Here is a 19854-nt window from a genome sequence, read left to right as displayed (position 1 = left end):
CATCTTGACAAAAAAAAACAGAAATGTTGATATTTTTGCAAATGTATTAAAAAAGAAAAACTGAAATATCATATAGTCATAAGTATTCAGACCCTTTGCTCAGTATTGAATAGAAGCATCCTTTTGAGCTAGTACAGCCATGAGTCTTCTTGGGAATGATGTAACAAGTTTTTTACACCTGGATTTGGGGATCCTTTGCCATTCTTCCTTGTAGATCCTCTCCAGTTCCATCAGGTTGGATGGTGAACGTTGGTGGACAGCCATTTTCAGGTCTCTCCAGAGATGTTCAATTGGGTTTAGGTCAGGGCTCTGGCTGGGCCAGTCAGGAATGGTCACAGAGTTGTTCTGAAGCTACTCCTTTGTTATTTTAGCTGTGTGATTAGGGTCATTGTCCTGTTGGAAGGTGAACCTTCGGCCAAGTCTGAGGTCCAGAGCATTCTGGAAGAGGTTTTACTCCAGGATATCTCTGTACTTGGCCGCATTCATGTTTCCTTCAATTGCAACCAGTTGTCCTGTCCCTGCAGCTGAAAAACACACCCATAGCATGAGGCTGCCACCACCATGTTTCACTGTTGGGATTCTGTTGGGCAGGTGATGAGCAGTGCTTGTTTTTCTCCACACATACCACTTAGAATTATCACCAAAAAGTTCTATCTTCATCTCATCAGACCAAAGAATCTTATTTCTCATAGTCTGGGAGTCCTTCATGTGTTTTTTAACAAACGCTATGTGTGCTTTCATATGTCTGGCACTGTGGAGAGGCTTCCGTCAGGCCACTCTGCCATAAAGACCCGACTGGTGGAGGGCTGCAGTGATAGTTGACTTTGTGGAACTTTCGCCCATCTCCCTACTGCATCTGTGGAGCTCAGCCACAGTGATCTTTGGTTTCTTCTTTACCTCTCTCACCAAGGCTCTTCTCCCACAATTGCTCAGTTTGGCAGGACGGCCAGGTCTAGGAAGACTTCTGGTGTCCCAAACTTCTTCCATTTAAGGATTATGGAGGCCACTGTGCTTTTAGGAACCTTAAGTACTGCAGAAATTCTTTTGTAACCTTGTCCAGATCTGTGTCTTGCCACAATTCTCTCTCTGAGCTCCTTGGCCAGTTCCTTTGACCTCATGATTCTCATTTGGTCTGACATGCACTGTGAGCTGTGAGGTCTTATATAGACAGGTGTGTGTCTTTACAAATCAAGTCCTATCATTTTAATTAAACACAGCTGGGCTCCAATGAAGCAGTAGAACCATCAAGGAAGATCACAAGGAAATGGACAGCAAGTGACTTAAATATGAGTGTCTGAGCAAAGGATCTGAATACTTATGACTGTGTGATATTTCAGTTTTTCTTTTTTGATAAATTTGCAAAAATTTCTACATTTCTGTTTTTTTCAGTCAAGATGGGGTGCAGAGTGTGCATTAGTGAGAAAAAAATGAACTTTTTTGAATTTACCAAATGGCTGCAATGAAACAAAAATGAAAAATTTAAAGGGGTCTTAACACTTTCCGTACCCACTGTACCTTTAGTAGCTACTCAAACCCATTTGTGTCAACGTCTGTGCATATTATCAGGCCAAAATCACCAGGGTATGTAAACTTTTGATCAGGGTTTATTTGGATATTTTGGGTTTTCATTATGATTTATAAAGAGAAAACACAGTAGTTTGACAATAAATGGCTTCACCCAACCACTAACCATGAGTGGAGAAAAAGTTTTGGTGTTATCATTCATATTCTCTGAAAAAAGGCCAAGAAAGAAGAAAATTCTGCTGGGGTATGTAAACTTTTGAGTACAACTGTAGTCTGAAGGGCTGACATAGAGGTCGTAGGAACCATGGGCAGAGACAAGACTAGTCCAACACGGTCCTTGTTTGGCTTCTGCCCACACCCCATCTATTGATTGACAGGTTAATTCCATGTCTGTACATAGGGAAATATTCAGCAAAAACTTGTCACTCAGATGGATGCAAATTATTTACACTTTAAAGGCAGTGAAGTAGTATAAAAGAAGATCAGACGTTTCGGTCAATAAAGACCTTCATCTGTGTACTATAAATCAATAGGAAAAGAAAAATATCTAGAAATTCAAAGTCACATATATCAATAAATTCAAAGATAAAGAAATAAAATAAATGTGAGAAAACCTACATGAATTACTTTATCTTTATTTTTTAATTTATTGACATATGTGACTTGGATTTGACCAAAACGTCTGTTGTTGTTCTGCTGTACTACTTCACTGCCCCTTTAAGTCAATCAATGACTTTTGATGGTCCCTTTCAACCTTCCCATATCTTTCCTTAAACCATGGTATTAAACACATTAGAGGGGAGTTCACAAAAATGAATCATGTACTTTCCCTCAGGAAAGAGTGTTCTCTGCATAGATCGCCTTTATCCTTGAAAAATAAAGATGTCCACCCTTGAAGCATAGTTTATGACTAAAATCATAATTCCTCAATGGCTCCAGATTTTATTGACCAGTCACATCAGAAATATCTGTGAAATTTCATGTTTAATTGATCACCAATCTGTCCAAATATCTTATATGGTCACGAAGTGATCAAACGCGATGTGAGAAAATGACTTAGAAGTTAGTATCGTAGGAAAGGAATTTGTCAAATCCCTGATGTAATAAATACGAAGCTTAAGAATAACAAAGCTGTGCAGCGAAGGCTTTTTATATATAGATTTGAGAAATATAATACGCAGATGTAGCATTGCTAAGGTTGATGTAGCTGTTACTTTTGCGCACCATGATGAATCACCTAGTCAAGAATTGGTTTTAGTATGTTTATCTTCAGACCAATGGAAAACCACCAAGAATCAGCTCAAGCATTTGTGTTACAGTGATTAGACCTCATTATGTGCTGCTGTAGATCCATAATAAAGAACCTATAGTGTGCTAAGGGTCCATACTGTACCTCGGAGTGCCTCATATATAGGTATACAGCACAGCAGGTCATATTGCCGTGGTAATCTCTAGACAGTTATCATCATCACAAAAATCCATGAATTAATGTATGCTCACGAAGGTAATCTGAATGCCCCCATATGGTGCCTCAGGCCTCTACAGTCCACAGGGCACTATGTCACATATAAAGGTACTAGGGATACTATTGAAGAGAAATATCGCAATAGTGCATTATCCAGTGTAGGTATATCAATTTAAAAATAATACACTCACCAGATGGAGCTTGTAATAAGCATGGAGGATTCGCTGCTGCAGGAACCACAGATCCACGAGGAACCGACGTAGAAGATGCAGGATAGGAAAAAAGTGGTCAGACAATCCGCGCTGCGAATCACTATAAACAATTATTATTACAGTGGTCTTTATTCGCCGCGTTTCGAAGTTTCACAGAACTCCTTCCTCAGGAAAAAACCACCAAAGTGGAATGTACAAACAGAGAGCACAGAATGATAATTGTGCAGAAATATCCTGCAAAGTGGAATGTAGTTGTAGGGAAGGTGACTGTCATGGGAAGCCTAGGTAACTTTAGGCTGAAACCCTGGGGCCCCTGCGGTGTCCCTCAGACTAGGGGAAACCCTGTCTGTCCCTCAACCCAGGGTTTACACTGATGGTGTGCCTGCCTGGGCCCCCACCCTGTCCTTGTCTCCTGTCCATCCCTAAGCTGAACCCACCACCCTCCACCCAGTGAGGAGACCAAACACCAGACCCCACAAATAAGTATAAAGGGATAAAGGAAACGCACCACAACGCGTACACACAGGAGAATACAATAATGTGCAAGGGCAACCAAGAAATACAACACAGGGAGGCAAAATGGCAACAACGGAATATACTACACCAGAAACCGTATGCTCCTTAGACCACCACTCCAGACCGGTATCACTAGCACAAGGCAAGAGCTATAGTCGGCGATGCCCATAGTCCCGCAGGACAATTTAAAGACAGAGGGCGTGGCTAAGCCCTCAGCCAGAATGACAACCTGGTTAACCCAATCCAAGCCGGATCAGAAGACCAACCAGCGCCGCTGAGAACCAAGAGGTAGGATGGGGTATTACCGCTGTCTGCCGGACACCCTGGTGCAAACAGTGTCCGACATGACAGTACCCCGCCTTCTACGAGGGACCCCAGGAACCTCACAATGTCGAGGACCCGGCTTGTCCGGATGGCGGTGATGAAACCCTGTAATCAGTCGGTCTGCATGTATGTCCGAAGCCGGCACCCAAGTCCTCTCCTCAGAACCATAGCCACGCTAGTGGACGAGGTACTGTTGAGTGCGACGCACTACCCGAGAGTCAACCACTTTGGACACCTCAAACTCCAATGTGCCATCCACCAAGACGGGAGGTGGTGGCATGGCACACGTCTACCGTCAGCCACACGTTTGTACCTAGAACCTACATTCAGCAAGCGCTGCTTTACTCTCCTCCAAACGGATGACAATTGTGCTCCCAACTGGTCCTCCTCAGGGACGCCCGCAAAGCACCCTTGGCGCAAGGTACAGAATTGGGGATGTTGACTGTTGTGAGTTCATTTTCCCCTTCACCATTGAGGTCTGATGAACTCCCTCTTCTGGTGAAGGAAGGTAGGGAGGCTGATTACCAAGCACCTGAGCAGGATGATGTTGACTGGGTGACTGGAATTGCTGACTGGATATAAGGCAGCCGACGCCCTTCTGCCTGGCTGGTGATTTCTCTGAGGGATTCTAGGAGACCAGTCTGATTCCTGCTCCTCAAAAGTAAGTTTTCTGCTCTGCTTTTTGCATTTGTGTTTTGGTTTTGTTTTTCCTTGTTTTTCTGGATTTCTGCCATTCCCTGCTGGGGTGAGCTGAATTCCTTTTTGCTCTGTCTTCAGAAAATACCTGAGTACTGATATAGTCTTTTTGAAGCCTAGCGTCTTCAGGGCTTTTTTCCCTATCAGTCTGTTGGCTCTTGTTTTGATAGGGTTTTGGTGGATTGCAGACAGCAGCTTTTCTATCCTGTCCTATTTAGTTAGCTTGGGCCCCATCATTTGCTCAGCCTATCTTTCTATCTGTGTGAGTGTTTTTTCATCTTGCTTCACCATCATTATATGTTGGGGGCTGCCTATTGCTTTGGGGTCTGCTCTGGGGCAGTTTAGATTTCCCTTTCTGTCTTTAGGCTATTTAGTTCTCCGGCTGTGATCAAGGGGTCTAGGGCACCGTAGGAACCCCCCACGGCTACTGCTAACTGTTGTTGATAGGTTCAGGGGTCTGCAATCCGATAGCTGCCAACTTCCCTGGTTTTCTGGACTTAGCTAGTATTTCTGTTTTTCCCTCTACGGTGACTCATTCATAACAGTTGACCATAAACACAAAAGAAAGGAGATTCCCCAGACGATTCCTGACAATGATTGTTTATCGCGAATTCAGTCAGAGGACGAAACGCTGACCACTTTTCCTGATTGTCAGACACAAAACAGAGCAAGTATTGTTCCAGGTTTTGGTTCATACTCTCTGTCTGCCCATTCGACTCCGGATGGAAAGCCGATGAATGAGACAATTTAATCCCTAGGCGTGAACAAAAAGCTCTCCAAAATTTTGCCACAAATTGTGTACCTCTATCAGATACAATGTGAGACGGGACACCATGAAGCCTGACCACCTCGCGAATAAATACCTGAGCAAGGGTCTTCGCACTGGGCAAAGATGGCAAAGCAACGAAATGCAACATTTTAGAGAACCGATCAACTATTACCAGAATGACCGTGTTCCCAGCCGAGGAGGGCAAATCAGTAATGAAATCCATGGAAATCTCAGTCCATGGCTTACTGGGCACACAGAGAGGATGCAACGTGCCAGCAGGACGGGAGTGTGGTGTCTTGGCCCATGCGCACGTGGTACAGGCTGACACATATGAGGCCACGTCCTGCCGGATTTTGGGCCACCAAAAACGACGTGATACAAGTTCCAGAGTGCCCTTAACCCCTGGGTGGCCCGCCAGGACAGTATCGTGATGTTCCCCCCTAACACCTTTAAGCGTAGGTGTAGTGGCACAAATGATTTATTAGGAGGCAGATCCGGCGGTACCTCCTCCTGAGCCTCAGCAATCTCTGCCTCAACTTCTGTCGTGAGAGCCGAGACCACAACTCCCTTTTGGAGGATAGGCACCGGATCCTCCCGTGGCTCTCCACCCGGAAAACATCTGGACAAGGCGTCCGCCTTAGTATTCTTAGAACCTGGTCGGTATGTTACAAAAAAATTGAACCGGGTGAAGAATAACGCCCAGCGAGCCTGTCTGGGGGACAGGCATTTAGCAGACTCTAAATAAAGCAGATTTTTATGGTCTGTAATAACAGTAATCTGATGGACAGCCCCCTCCAAGAAGTGTCGCCATTCCTCAAATGCCAACTTGATGGCCAACAATTTCCTGTTACCAATATCGAAATTACGCTCAGCAGGCGACAGCTTCTTGGAGAAGTAGGCACACGGATGCAATTTGCCCAAGGATGGACCCTGAGACAGTACCGCCCCCACTCCAACCTCAGATGCATCCACCTCCACGGTAAATGGTAGGGAGACATCAGGCTGAACCAGGATGGGAGCTGAAGCAAAACTGTTTTTTAGGAATTCAAACACGCGCACAGCAGCCTCAAACCAGTCAGAAAAATTGGTACCTTTTTTAGTCATGTCGGTGAGCGGTTTAGCAATCATAGAAAAATTCTTAATAAATTTCCTATAATAATTGGAAAAGCCCAGGAATCGCTGAAGCGCCTTGAGATTATCAGGCCGATCCCACTGCAGCACCGCTTGCACCTTAGCGGTGTCCATTTTAAACCCTGATGCGGAAATTACATAACCCAAAAAAGGTAATTCTTGGACGACAAATACACATTTCTCAAGCTTGGCATAGAGCTTGTTCTCCCTGAGCAACTGCAATACCTGCCTAACATGCTCTATGTGTGCATCACGGTCGCGTGAGTAAATAAGAATGTCATCAAGGTATATAATAACAAATTTCCCCAAGAGATGAGAATAGACATCATTTATGAAATGTTGAAATACTGCTGGCGCGCTCGTCAACCCAAATGGCATCACCAAATTCTCAAAATGACCCTCAGGGGTATTAAATGCCGTCTTCCACTCATCCCCTTGACGGACTCTTATGAGATTGTACGCCCCCCTGAGGTCAAGCTTGGAAAACCATTTGGCACCTGACACCTGGTTGAACAAATCGGGTATCAGTGGCATTGGGTATGGGTCACGAACCGTAATCTGGTTGAGTTCCCTGAAATCCAGACACGGGCGTAATCCGCCATCTTTCTTCTTGACAAAGAAGAACCCCGCCACCAATGGAGATGATGAAGGCCTGATGTGCCCTTTGCTTAGACTTTCTGCAATGTATTCTTTGAGAGCTTGCCTCTCAGGACCTGAGATATTAAACATCCTGGCTTTCGGTAACTTGGCCCCCGGTTTTAACCTAATAGCACAGTCATAGGGTCGGTGCGGTGGCAGCTCTGAACAACCTCTTTCAGAAAATACATCAGCAAAGTCCAGCAGTGGCTCCGGGATGCTGGGAGTCACAGCGGAGATACATGTGGCCAGACAACTCTCCTGGCAATATCTGCTCCACTGGATTATGTCCTGGGTATTCCAATCAATCACCGGATTGTGCATAGACAACCATGGAAACCCCAGAACTACCTGAGCAGGTAAATTACTGAGCACCTTACATGTTACCCACTCAGAGTGTAGGACCCCAATGTGGAGTTTTACATCAGCCACAAACTCTTTAATCTCCCCTTGTGAGAGAGGGAAGGCATTGATGGTAACCACCCGGATAGGATTAGGCAGCGTCTCCACCTTAAATCCCGCTGTACGCGCAAACTTTACATCAATGAGATTAGCGGCTGAACCACTATCTACAAATACAGTAATTGACAGCTCTTGGCCCCCGATTACTACCTTGGCAGGGAGCATACACTGGGAGACGACCACGGAGGATATGCAAAGGCTCAGACTAGACTCCTCCAAACCCTCTGAGCCTAGCAGTTTTCCGCCGGCACGACTTTCTTAGGTACCAGGGGGCAAGCATTAATAAAATGTCCTTTTTTGCCACAAAAAAAACAGACCCCTTGCTTTCTGGGCAAGGGACATTTATGTGTATGTGATATACCAGCGATCTGCATAGGTTCCACAGATTCACCCGAGGCAACCTCACCAGAGACTGCCCCCCCCCACAGGCAATGTCTCCTGCGACCTCTGACAAAAGCGGCGATCAATGCGTACTACAAGCACCATAGCAGCCTCAAGAGAGGCAGAAGTCTCATACATTAGCAGAGCTTGTTTAACCCTTCAAGAAACCCCATGCAAAAATTGACTCCTTAGTGCAGGGTCATTCCATTGAGTGTCCACAGCCCAGCGAAGAAATTCCGTACAATAATCCTCTGCCAGTCGCTCACCCTGGAGTGGAGAGCGTATTTTAGACTCTGCTAACGCCAGTCTGTCAGGATCGTCATAGATTAAACCAAGAGCAGAAAAAAAAAGTCTATGGACTCAAATGCTGGTGAATCAGAAGGTAGTGAAAAAGCCCATGCTTGTGGATCACCACTCAGCAAGGAAATTACCAAGCCCACATGCTGAGCCTCATTTCCTGAGGAGAGTGGACGCATACGAAAATACAACTTGCAGGATTCACGAAATACAACGAACTTACAGCGATCACCAGAAAATCGAAGAGGTAACTTGAGTTCAGCTGCCCTGACTGCTGCCTCAGTTTGAACAGCAGGAACTGACAGGCCTTGTTGCTGGACCGCCCCCTCAGTTCAGTGACCTGTATGGACAGAGCCTCCAGCTGCTTGGTTATGGAGACTATAGGATCCATGGTAAATAATCCTTTTTTTTTTTTTTTTTGGGCCAACCGACTATAATGTCATGGGAAGCCTAGGTAACTTTAGGCTGAAACCCTGGGGCCCCTGTGGTGTCCCTCAGACTAGGGGAAACCCTGTCTGTCCCTCAACCCAGGGTTTACACTGATGGTGTGCCTGCCTGGGCCTCCACCCTGTCCTTGTCTCCTGTCCAGCCCTAAGCTGAACCCACCACCCTCCACCCAGTGAGGAGACCAAACACCAGACCCCACAAATAAGTATGGACAGGGATAAAGGAAACGCACCACACCGCGTACACACAGGAGAATACAATAATGTGCAAGGGCAACCAAGAAATACAACACAGGGAGGCAAAATAGCAACAACGGAATATACTACTCCAGAAACCGTATGCTCCTTAGACCACCACTCCAGACCGGTATCGCTAGCACAAGGCAAGAGCTAGAGTCGGCGACGCCCATAGTCCCGCAGGACAATTTAAAGACAGAGGGCGTGGCTAAGCCCTCAGCCAGAATGACAACCTGGTTAACCCAATCCAAGCCGGCTCAGAAGACCAACCAGCGCCGCTGAGAACCAAGTGGTAGGATGGGGTATTACCGCTGTCTGCCGGACACCCTGGTGCGAACAGTGTCCGACATGACAGTGACCTGACGGACAGACTTGTCTGTAGGGAGAAGGGACGGTTTGTGCACTGTAGATGGATGGTTGTAATGACAGAAGGGAAACAGCTGGGGAATATGGAAAAGGAGTGCAGTACCTTAGTTTGACCACAAGATGGCAGGGGGGAGCGTGAGAACAGGACTTTACAGCAGCTTAGGGCTATGAAAACGCTTAGTCATGGGGGGCGGGGAGATAGGAACCCAGGAGGGAAGTGTCCGAGGAGGGAGATAAATAGGACAGGAGAGGGTTCCAGAGGGTTCCAGTCCTGGGAGGAGCTCAGGAGGAGAAGAGACAGTCAGGAGAACGGACAGCGGTGGAGAGCTTGACCAAGGGACTGAGAAGAAGAGGCAGTCAGGGGGGTGGCCCCGACACAAAGAACCGCAGAACAGACAAGGCCCCGGGGGTACCAAACTGACGATGACCTCGGACTGGTGAAGCGCTGGCGGTAGATAGGCCTAGGGCAGCCCCAGCGAAAGAGCCGCGAGGAACGTCACTACGACAGAAGAAAGGTGCAGGTACCCGGACCTGGATACGGACAGCTGTGAAGGTGCTGCGGTGTAGGCTACGGTCGTCAGGAGGTCGGCCAATAAACTCGGACCTGTTGTACCCAAAAATCTGCCTCCGTCTCATCTCTGTGTCGTCTGTGCGCGGTAAGCAGTGGGCCACCCCCAATCTGGCCATTACTACATTGTTACTTTTTGAGATAACAGCTGCATCATCTCAAAGAAGGGTCACACTTTTGCAGAAAGAGAAATCCAAGATTAATTTTATCAGCTAAAATGCAAAGAAAGAGTGCACAGTGCTAGACAAGATCTGCATAAGAACTGTATCCATGTATGGCACAGACATCTTGGGCACAGAGACCCAGAAGCAGTAAGGAAGCTAGCTCAACTTGCAAATGGTATTGAAATCAACCAGTGTAGTCAAATGATGAAGTGCACTAACTGTCTTAAAGGGAAAATATCTAGAAAATCCTTTCCTAAAATAAGCACTAGATCTGCACAGCCACTGGATCTGATACATACAGATGTATATGGTCCAAGGAGTGTTCAAACTCCTAGCAAGAAGAGATATTTCTTCACATTTATTGAGGACTACACCAGATATACAGTCGCCTACCTGCTTCACAGTAAGGATGAAGTTTCACAGAAACTTGAAGAATATCTTGCTGTAGTGTTTAACAAATTTGGAAGAATCCCAAAAGCTCTGTGTGCAGATAATGGAACCGAATATAGAAATGGTAAGGTGCAAACCATTTTGAAAAAGGATGGAATCATGTTCCAGACTACCACTCCTTACAACTCAGAGCATAGAATCATAGAATCATAGAATCGTAGAGTTGGAAGGGACCTCCTGGGCCATCTGGTCCAACCCCCTGCTCAAAGCAGGATTCACTAAATCATCCCAGTTAGATGTCTGTCCAGCCTCTGTTTGAAGACTTCCATTGAAGGAGAACTCACCACTTCTCGTGGCAGCCTGTTCCACTCATTGATCACTCTAACTGTCAAAAAGTTTTTTCTAATATCTAATCTGTGTCTCCTCCCATTCAGCTTCATCCCATTGCTTCTAGTCTTTCCTTGTGCAAATGAGAATAAAGTTGATCCTTCTACAATGTGACAGCCCTTTAGATATTTGTAGACAGCTATTAAGTCTCCTCTCAGTCTTCTCTTTTGCAAACTAAACATTCCCAAATCCTGCAACCTTTCCTCATAAGACAGGGTTTGCAGACCGGTCACCATTCTGGTCGCTCTTTTCTGAACTTGCTCCAGTTTGTTGATGTCTTTTTTAAAATGTGGTGCCCAAAATTGGACACAATATTCCAGATGAGGTCTGACCAAAGAGGAGTAGAGGGAAATAATTACTTCACGTGATCTAGACTGTATGCTTCTGTTAATACATCCTAGAATTGCATTTGCCTTTTTTGCTGCTGCATCACACTGTTGACTCATATTCAGTCTGCGATCTATTAGTATACCCAAGTCTTTTTCACATGTGCTGTCACTTAGCCCTATTCCTCCCATTCTATATATGCTTTTTTCATTTTTATTGCCCAGATGTAGTACTTTGCATTTCTCCCTGTTAAAAACCATTCTGTTAGTTGCTGCCCACTTCTCCAGTTTATTTAAATCTTTTTGAATCCTCTCTCTCTCTTCTCTAGTATTAGCTATCCCTCCTAGCTTTGTGTCATCAGCAAATTTAATCAGTTTACCCTCAATTCCTTCATCTAAATCATTGATAAAGATGTTGAACAATACAGGGCCCAGGACAGAGCCCTGTGGTACCCCACTTGAGACATTCTTCCAACTGGATGTGCAGCCATTTACGACCTCTCTTTGGGTCCGATCACTAAGCCAGTTATGAATCCACCTAACAGTTGCCTTGTCCATTCCATACTTAGTCATTTTTTCAATAAGGATTGTATGAGAGACTTTGTCAAATGCTTTGCTGAAGTCAAGATATACTATATCTACAGCATTTCCTTGATCCACCCAATCAGTAATACCATCATAGAAGGAAATTAAATTAGTCTGACATGACTTATTAGTTACAAACCCATGCTGACTCTGTTTAATCACTTCATTCTTATCCAGGTATTGACATACATGTTGTTTAATAATTTGTTCAAAGATCTTTCCTGGTATAGAAGTCAGACTCACCGGCCTATAGTTGCCTGGGTCCACCTTCTTGCATTGCAGAGAGAAAGATCAGTAGTCTCTGTGAAAGTGGAAGAAGTACAGTTGTGGCCAAAAGTATTGACACCCCTGCAATTCTGTCAGATAATCCTCAGTTTCTTCCTGAAAATGATTGCAAACACAAATTCTTTGGTATTATTATCTTCATTTAATTTGTCTTAAATGAAAAAACACAAAAAGAATTGTCCTAAAGCCAAATTGGATATAATTCCACACCAAACATAAAAAAGAGGGTGGACAAAAGTATTGGCACTGTTTGAAAAATCATGTGATGCTTCTCTAATTTGTGTAACTAACAGCACCTGTAACTTACCTGTGGCACCTAACAGGTGTTGGCAATAACTAAATCACACTTGCAGCCAGTTGACATGGATTAAAGTTGACTCAACCTCTGTCCTGTGTCCTTGTATGTACCACATTGAGCATGGAGAAATTAAAGAAGACCAAAAAACTGTCTGAGGACTTGAGAAACCAAATTGTGAGGAAGCATGAGCAATCTCAAGGCTACAAGTCCATCTCCAAAGACCTGAATGTTCCTGTGTCTACCGTGCGCAGTGTCATCAAGAAGTTTAAAGCCCATGGCACTGTGGCTAACCTCCCTAGATGTGGACGGAAAAGAAAATTTGACAAGAGATTTCAACGTAAGATTGTGCGGATGTTGGATAAAGAACCTCGACTAACATCCAAACAAGTTCAAGCTGCCCTGCAGTCCGAGGGTACAACAGTGTCAACCCGTACTATCCGTCGGCGTCTGAATGAAAAGGGACTGTATGGTAGGAGACCCAGGAAGACCCCACTTCTTAGCCCGAGACATAAAAAAAGCCAGGCTGGAGTTTGCCAAAACTTACCTGAAAAAGCCTAAAACATTTTGGATGAATGTTCTCTGGTCAGATGAGACAAAAGTAGAGCTTTTTGGGCAAAGGCATCAACATAGAGTTTACAGGAGAAAAAAAGAGGCATTCACAGAAAAGAACACGGTCCCTACAGTCAAACATGGCGGAGGTTCCCTGATGTTTTGGGGTTGCTTTGCTGCCTCTGGCACTGGACTGCTTGACCGTGTGCATGGCATTATGAAGTCTGAAGACTACCAACATATTTTGCAGCATAATGTAGGGCCCAGTGTGAGAAAGCTGGGTCTCCCTCAGAGGTCATGGGTCTTCCAGCAGGACAATGACCCAAAAAACACTTCAAAAAGCACTAGAAAATGGTTTGAGAGAAAGTACTGGAGACTTCTAAGGTGGCCAGCAATGAATCCAGACCTGAATCCCATAGAACACCTGTGGAGAGATCTAAAAATGGCAGTTTGGAGAAGGCACCCTACAAATATCAGGGACCTGGAGCAGTTTGCCAAAGCGGAATGGTCTAAAATTCCAGCAGAGCATTGGAAGAAACTCATTGATGGTTACCGGAAGCAGTTGGTCGCAGTCATTTTGGCTAAAGGTTGTGCAACCAAGTATTAGGCTGAGGGTGCCAATACTTTTGTCTGGCCCATTTTTGGAGTTTTGTGTGAAATGATCAATGTTTTGCTTTTTGCTTCATTCTCTTTTGTGTTTTTTTCATTTAAGACAAATTTAATGAAGATAATACCAAAGTATTTGTGTTTGCAATCATTTTCAGGAAGAAACTGAGTATTATCTGACAGAATTGCAGGGGTGTCAATACTTTTGGCCACAACTGTATGTTGTTTGATGCGAATCTACCTATTGGGGAGTAGCCATCATGACAGCTTGCTATCTTCAAAACAGAGTGCCAGGTAAAGCCACAAATAAAACTCCATATGAGCTATGGAACTATGAGAAGCCTAACCTGAAGCACCTCAGGATATTTGGAAGCAAAACATTTGTGTATGTTCCCAAAGAAAAACGTTCCAAGTGGTGGGCTATAGCGAAACTCAAAAGTGATACAGAATCCTACACCCAGAGACCAACACAGTAAAAATCAGCAGAGATGTAGTGATTGATGAAAACTCTGTATCGCTCAAATTCCATGAAGTTACACCAGTTATTCAACCTAGGAAGCAAGAACAAGAATCTCAATCACCAAACCCAGATGCCGAAAAGGAAAACCCTGAAGTATGGATAAGCTCTGAAGCCACCAAGGAAGACACAGAAGGACCAAATCAACCTCCAGTCAGGAGATCAGGAAGGCCAAACAAAGGTATCCCAGCTAGACGCCTTTCTTATATGGTCAGAACACTTCCTGCACCATAGCCACAGTCATGACAAGATGATAGCTGATGGTATGACAAAGCCATTATCAAGACCCAAGTTTGTGGACTTTAGAACCGCAATGGGACTAACAGGATAAGTAGTTGTTGAGTGGGGGTGTTGGAATATGTTTGGTGCAACAACTGCTTTCCTGTCTGTGAGTGTTCAGTTGCTAGATTTGTATGTTGTTTATAAAGTTTAAAAAAAAAATCCCAGAGGCTCACACACAGGGAGAGCATGGGACTGTATTTCCTGTGTCTGTGTATGAGAGAAGCAGCCTGCTGCAGATACTGCACAGATAGACACACAATGATTTATTCCTGATCTATTAAGCATATTGTTCCTGTTTGTTCCTGAATAATGAAGCTCTGTTGTCACAATCTTGGAGAGTATCCTGAATAATCTGCTGCCAACACCCCCTTACCTCTTGGGCCCCAGGTTGCACCAATGATATGTCCACCCTTAAGTTTCAGCGCTATGGCGATATTTATTTAGTGCTAATTTTTTCCAAAGAGGCATTGCTGACAGGATTCTCTGGGGGCGTATCTTTAGGCTGCTGTGCTTTACTACCCTAGGAACCATGCCCCTTTCTAAAAGACCATAAAATATAGCAGGAATAAAAGGGCCGATATTTCTGGATTTTTTTTTTAAAAAAGTGTATGCTAGCGGAGCAATGGGAATAAAATAAGAACAAAAACTGTCCACTTTTCACCGCAGTTGTTTTTAATAATAATTTTTAATTATAAAGGGGATACATCTGGGCAACAGTTACAGAAAATGCAAGCCAGGTGGGCACCAGACTGAACATATGCCCAGGGTGAAAGAAATATTCATTCTTGTTTTTTGGCAGTGTATATATAGTCTTGTAACAGACTCCAGATCAAACAATGCATGGCGGCTAACACATTGTAAATTACTCAAAAAGTCCCTTCATGGGGAGATCTGGGCCCTTTACGACCACTTGGGCAGCACTTTCCTACCACATGTACGGTATGTTCTATAGGAACATCAGCCTGCTCTACATGACTGTCTACATCAATAATAGCTGAACACGGACTGCAGATCTTTACTCATAGCAGAACAAGGGTGATGAGACGAAGATGATGAGACTCACATCACCACCATTCTAGGGAAATGTATGGAAACAGCCCAGGCACATGACCCAGGGTACGGCACGACACGCATATATCCGGCCACAGGACAGTTACAAGGGACAGGATAAGACAAATGCAGGACTCACCAGCAATCTGACACCAGGAATGTGGTGCGTGTGAAGCTCGTCTCTTCCCTGATTTCTCTCTAAAAAAGATACAGCTCTTGCATTATCATTTTTTATTTTTTTTTCCTTTCATGCAGTTATGCTTTCATCAGTTGTCACGGAAACACTGTTTTTTTTCCCGTTTCCACTCGAATGTCTATATTTCAGTAACCATGGCTACAAGACAACCAAAGAATGTAAAAGTGACAATTATAGGGTCCTGTAAGTTTACGTGTTTACAGCACACGTGTGAGTGAACACCATTGATATGATATCAATATCTGTCACTGTCTTATAAGAAGCAATACATGGCGATCGTCCATGTGGCTACAATAGATGACGTGAGTGCTAAGATATGGCATCACTCACCCAACACCCCTGCCAATCAGCTGTTCACCGTGTCGGAGAGGCCAGATGTGTTGAGTTGCGGATCTGCACAGCACAGCTCTGTCAACAGAATACTGACTGGGGCCAGGTAGTGCACATCTGCCCCCCTATTCAATCAAAAGGGGACAGACGTGCAGGACCCGGCCACAGCCACTATGCAGTTCACGAAACTGTGCTGTTCAGCGCTGGAACTCAGCATGTCTGGTCGCCAATGGCACTGGGAACGGCTGATTGGTGGCGGTGCCGGGTGTCCCATACCCACTGATCAATATAAAAACCCCGAAGAACCCCTCTAAAAGGACATAAATAATACTAAATGTCCCCAGTCTTCATGAGAACTCTCTTGACCACCGAGAATCTGAGTCACCAAGGACGACATCTGCACATAGAGTTGCTAAGTTCTCCATCGGTTTACTATGGTTTCCTCTAAAATGTAAAAAAAAATATATATTTTTGTAGAAAATTGTTCGGAGTTACTATAGTCTTAGTAGGAGCTATAGGGCACAAAGTTTAGGGGACCACTGAGGTAGACAAAAATATATATTTATGGGAAAAATAAGTTTGTGGATTTCCACTATCATGTGGATTTTCTGATATATGGCACTATTATCCATACCACTCTACTTATGCTGTGGTTTCCATTTCCTATGGGGCCCTATGATTTTTAGTTACACCCAAGTCTAGCATATGTATATGGGTATAACCTATACATTAGGTTGAATCTTCATAAAAGACTAAAAGGGCCGATTTATCATTGTCTTTGAAACTTTTTTCTGGAGTAAGAATGGTTCTAAGGACTCGTTCACATGAGTGTATAACACAGCCGAGTGTTCTAATGGATAGCACTCGGCCCATTGGTATACTATGGGGCAGTGCAGCTCTATAGTTTTTTCTCACGCCAGTTTGGCATGGGAAAACAATAACAGCATGTTGCGATAATCGGATCACACTCATCCATTCAAGTCTATGGGTGTCATTCGAGTGCAGTCCGATCCGATGTACGTACACAGAGACAATGGAGACATTAAGTTCACCGTCTTCTCCGCATGAGAATCGCAGCACATTATGATGATATTTGAGTGTCATTTGCATAATCGGACCAATTCTCTCATGAGAGTATCGACGGCCGTGTGACCCTGGCCTAATAATGACTCTTTTTAAGTGCACCTTATTCAATACTTAATTTGATCCATTTTTTTTACGTTTAGTTTACTTAGTTTTGTTTTGTTCAGCAATATGGATGTGGTTTTGGTTATAAAGCTAAATCTAAACCATTAATCTAATTCATCCGTTTAGACTTTTGCAAATGTTTCAACATTTTCTGTGCAGTTGTACTCCAGTTACCCCGCTTGTCTGATCTTAATTTTTTGTGCCATTGAAGACTAAGGTGTGACATCTTAGAGAATTGCACATCTTTTGTTGCAAGGAAGCAGAAAAAAAATAAAAATTAAAAATCTTTGAATTTGCACAAATTTATCGAATATATTGCTCCCGTTTTGACGCATCTGGTGAAAATCCGTCAACTCAAATAGAAACACAAGACAAATATTACTAAAACAAAATTCTGAATATGGGCCACAGACTTCGTTTTTAGAACCCACTTTGTGCTTTAACGACATTAAAAAACTTTATCCATAGAGAAGTTATTATTAAAGACTTGAAGGGAAAGATTATAGAAATTAGCTTTCCTCCAAATGAAACATGTCTTTCAAATGCCACTTTAAGTAGTAACCCTATGGATCCGATTGATCATTTGCATTTTTTTCCTGCTTTTTTTGTCTTGTGGTATTTGTTGACATTTTTGTTCTAAATTCTTCAATTGAATATTTATGGATACTTATTTACAATTTAGAGGTTCCCACTTTACCATCGCACATTCATACAATGTTGTACAACCTACAAACCTTTGGGTGACACGTCAGTCTCCGAGGAGATGATTATGGTCACTTGTGTCAGGACAGCACTGGTGCTATTTCAGAATATTTGACTGAAAATATTCCTGGGGAGAAGATGGAAATCTCTTTCTTGTTTAAGAACAAAGTGTAACAAATCAATCATAATTATTTGTGTCTATCGCCAAGCATCTGGGAACGCGATGGGCACAGATTGTGCATCCGCTTATGCCAACCCTTTTATAAGTTGGTGGGAGCAGGGTTGGGTGTACCCATCGTGGCATTTTCAGGATTATGTCCTTAAATGGTACAGATACATTGATGACATCTTCTTCCTTTAGAAAGAATCTGTGGACCAGTATGTCAGTTTTATAGAACATCTCAACCAGAATCCATGGCAAAAAAGGTATTCTAGTTGGACAGTTTTAGCAACTTAGGCAAAATTATTTTCAGGAGGTGGACTTTAAATTAGAAACACAAAATCTGACTCATAGGCTAAAATAAACTGTACAAGGAAAGCCCTCTCTGGGGCCTACAAAAAGGACAAGACTTTGAACTACTTGAGGTCCTTCAGCCAAGATATATACCACAGAATCAGCAGGTAAGACTTATCACTAATGGGGTGACCTCTCTATCATCATTGGGATGTTCGCTTTCCCGATCCTCAAATTAGACAATATATTTCAAACACTCCACAGATCATTGCTTGTCGACATCCAGATTTGACAGATATTTTGCTTGACAGCTGTAATGGGAGAGGTGGAACCACTGTGCCGTGGTCCGAGGAGAGCCTGGAGGGGCGTAACTAGGTGGAACACCTGACTCTTCACTAGAACCCCTGATGGTGGGGTTGGACTTGGCTCCAGATGCACACCAAGTGCTACACCAGGACAGACCCCAGATGCATGGCATCAGCTCTCAAGGGGCAGTGAGCTGGAACGGCCCAGAAGGAGAGCACAGCTGGTACAGGCAGGCACGGCAGGAATATAATTCTATATCATGGGATACCATAAAACTTCACTTTTAATAAATTAAGAATAAAATATGCTTCAAACACCAATAAAACATTTATTATTTGTGACACATAAAATAAAAGGTCCTCAAGACTAAATTAATGCAGACAGGAAAAAACAGATGTCAGGCACACTATAGGCGATACTATCTAATAAGCCCTTACTTGAGTACTCAGTGCCCCTGCACTACTCAATGAACCTATTGGTCTATTCAGTGGCCACATTTGCAGGAATACAGGAGCTGCAGGTGAAGGCAGGCACGGCTGGTACACAGGCAGGCATTGGCTGGTACGGTTGGTATACAGGTAAGCACAGCAGGTGCAGGCTGGTAGTATTGTTGGTGTACAGGTGAGCAGGGCAGGTGCAGGCTGGTACGACTCGTACAGTTGAGCATGCCAGGTGGAGGCTGGTACGGCTGGTATACAGGTGAGCACAGAAGGTGCAGTTGGTACTGTTGGTATACAGGTGAGCACAACAGCTTCAGGCTGGTACGGTTGGTATACAGATGAGGACAGCAGGTGCAGACTGTTACAGCTATTTTACAGTCAGCAACTAGCAGGTGCAGGCTGGCACGACAAGTATACAGAAGGGCACGGTAGGTGCAGGCAAACACAGCTGGTATGCAGGCAGGTACAGGCAGGTACTGGAAGACAAACTAGAATGGGGACCTGAGAACTAGCATGCAAGTATTGTATGAAACAAGCAGAGTATACACGTTGCTCAGGCACCTTCCAACATGCGGAGGTGGCTTAAATAATAAGTTTCTCCCACTTTAGCACTGTCCCATTTAAAAGGGCATGAGCACCCTAAGCAAAGTGCCCGGGTATCTGTGAGCCGTGCCCAGACCCCAGGCACCAGCAGCAGGAGGAGGAGTAGGACTGGGCCTGAAGGGAGGGAGGAAGTGTCCAGGAACGCCGGTGCTACAATAGCCATTTC

General features: G+C 44.2%; 1 protein-coding gene across 4 annotated transcripts in view; it reads right to left on the bottom strand.

Moving 5' to 3' along the window:
* Window positions 1–15749, bottom strand: part of ZNF831 (zinc finger protein 831) — a 151485-nt gene extending 135736 nt beyond the window's left edge. For 3 of the 4 annotated variants that reach the window (XM_073582468.1, XM_073582471.1, XM_073582472.1), the window contains exon 1: window positions 15609–15749. The gene's annotated coding sequence lies outside the window, so the exon portion shown is untranslated. Of the gene's footprint in view, window positions 1–3180; window positions 3279–15608 lie in introns of those variants that run through there. The other variant, XM_073582470.1, reaches the window with a different exon arrangement.
* Between the last annotated feature and the right edge of the window lie 4105 nt (window positions 15750–19854).

The sequence above is a fragment of the Dendrobates tinctorius genome, unplaced genomic scaffold (assembly GCF_039654945.1).
Source record: "Dendrobates tinctorius isolate UK_male_01 unplaced genomic scaffold, ASM3965494v1 ptg000071l, whole genome shotgun sequence".
NCBI classification, from domain to species: domain Eukaryota; kingdom Metazoa; phylum Chordata; class Amphibia; order Anura; family Dendrobatidae; genus Dendrobates; species Dendrobates tinctorius.
The sequence above is the reverse complement of the archived record's forward strand: the minus strand, read 5'-3'. Positions and strand labels throughout refer to the sequence as shown.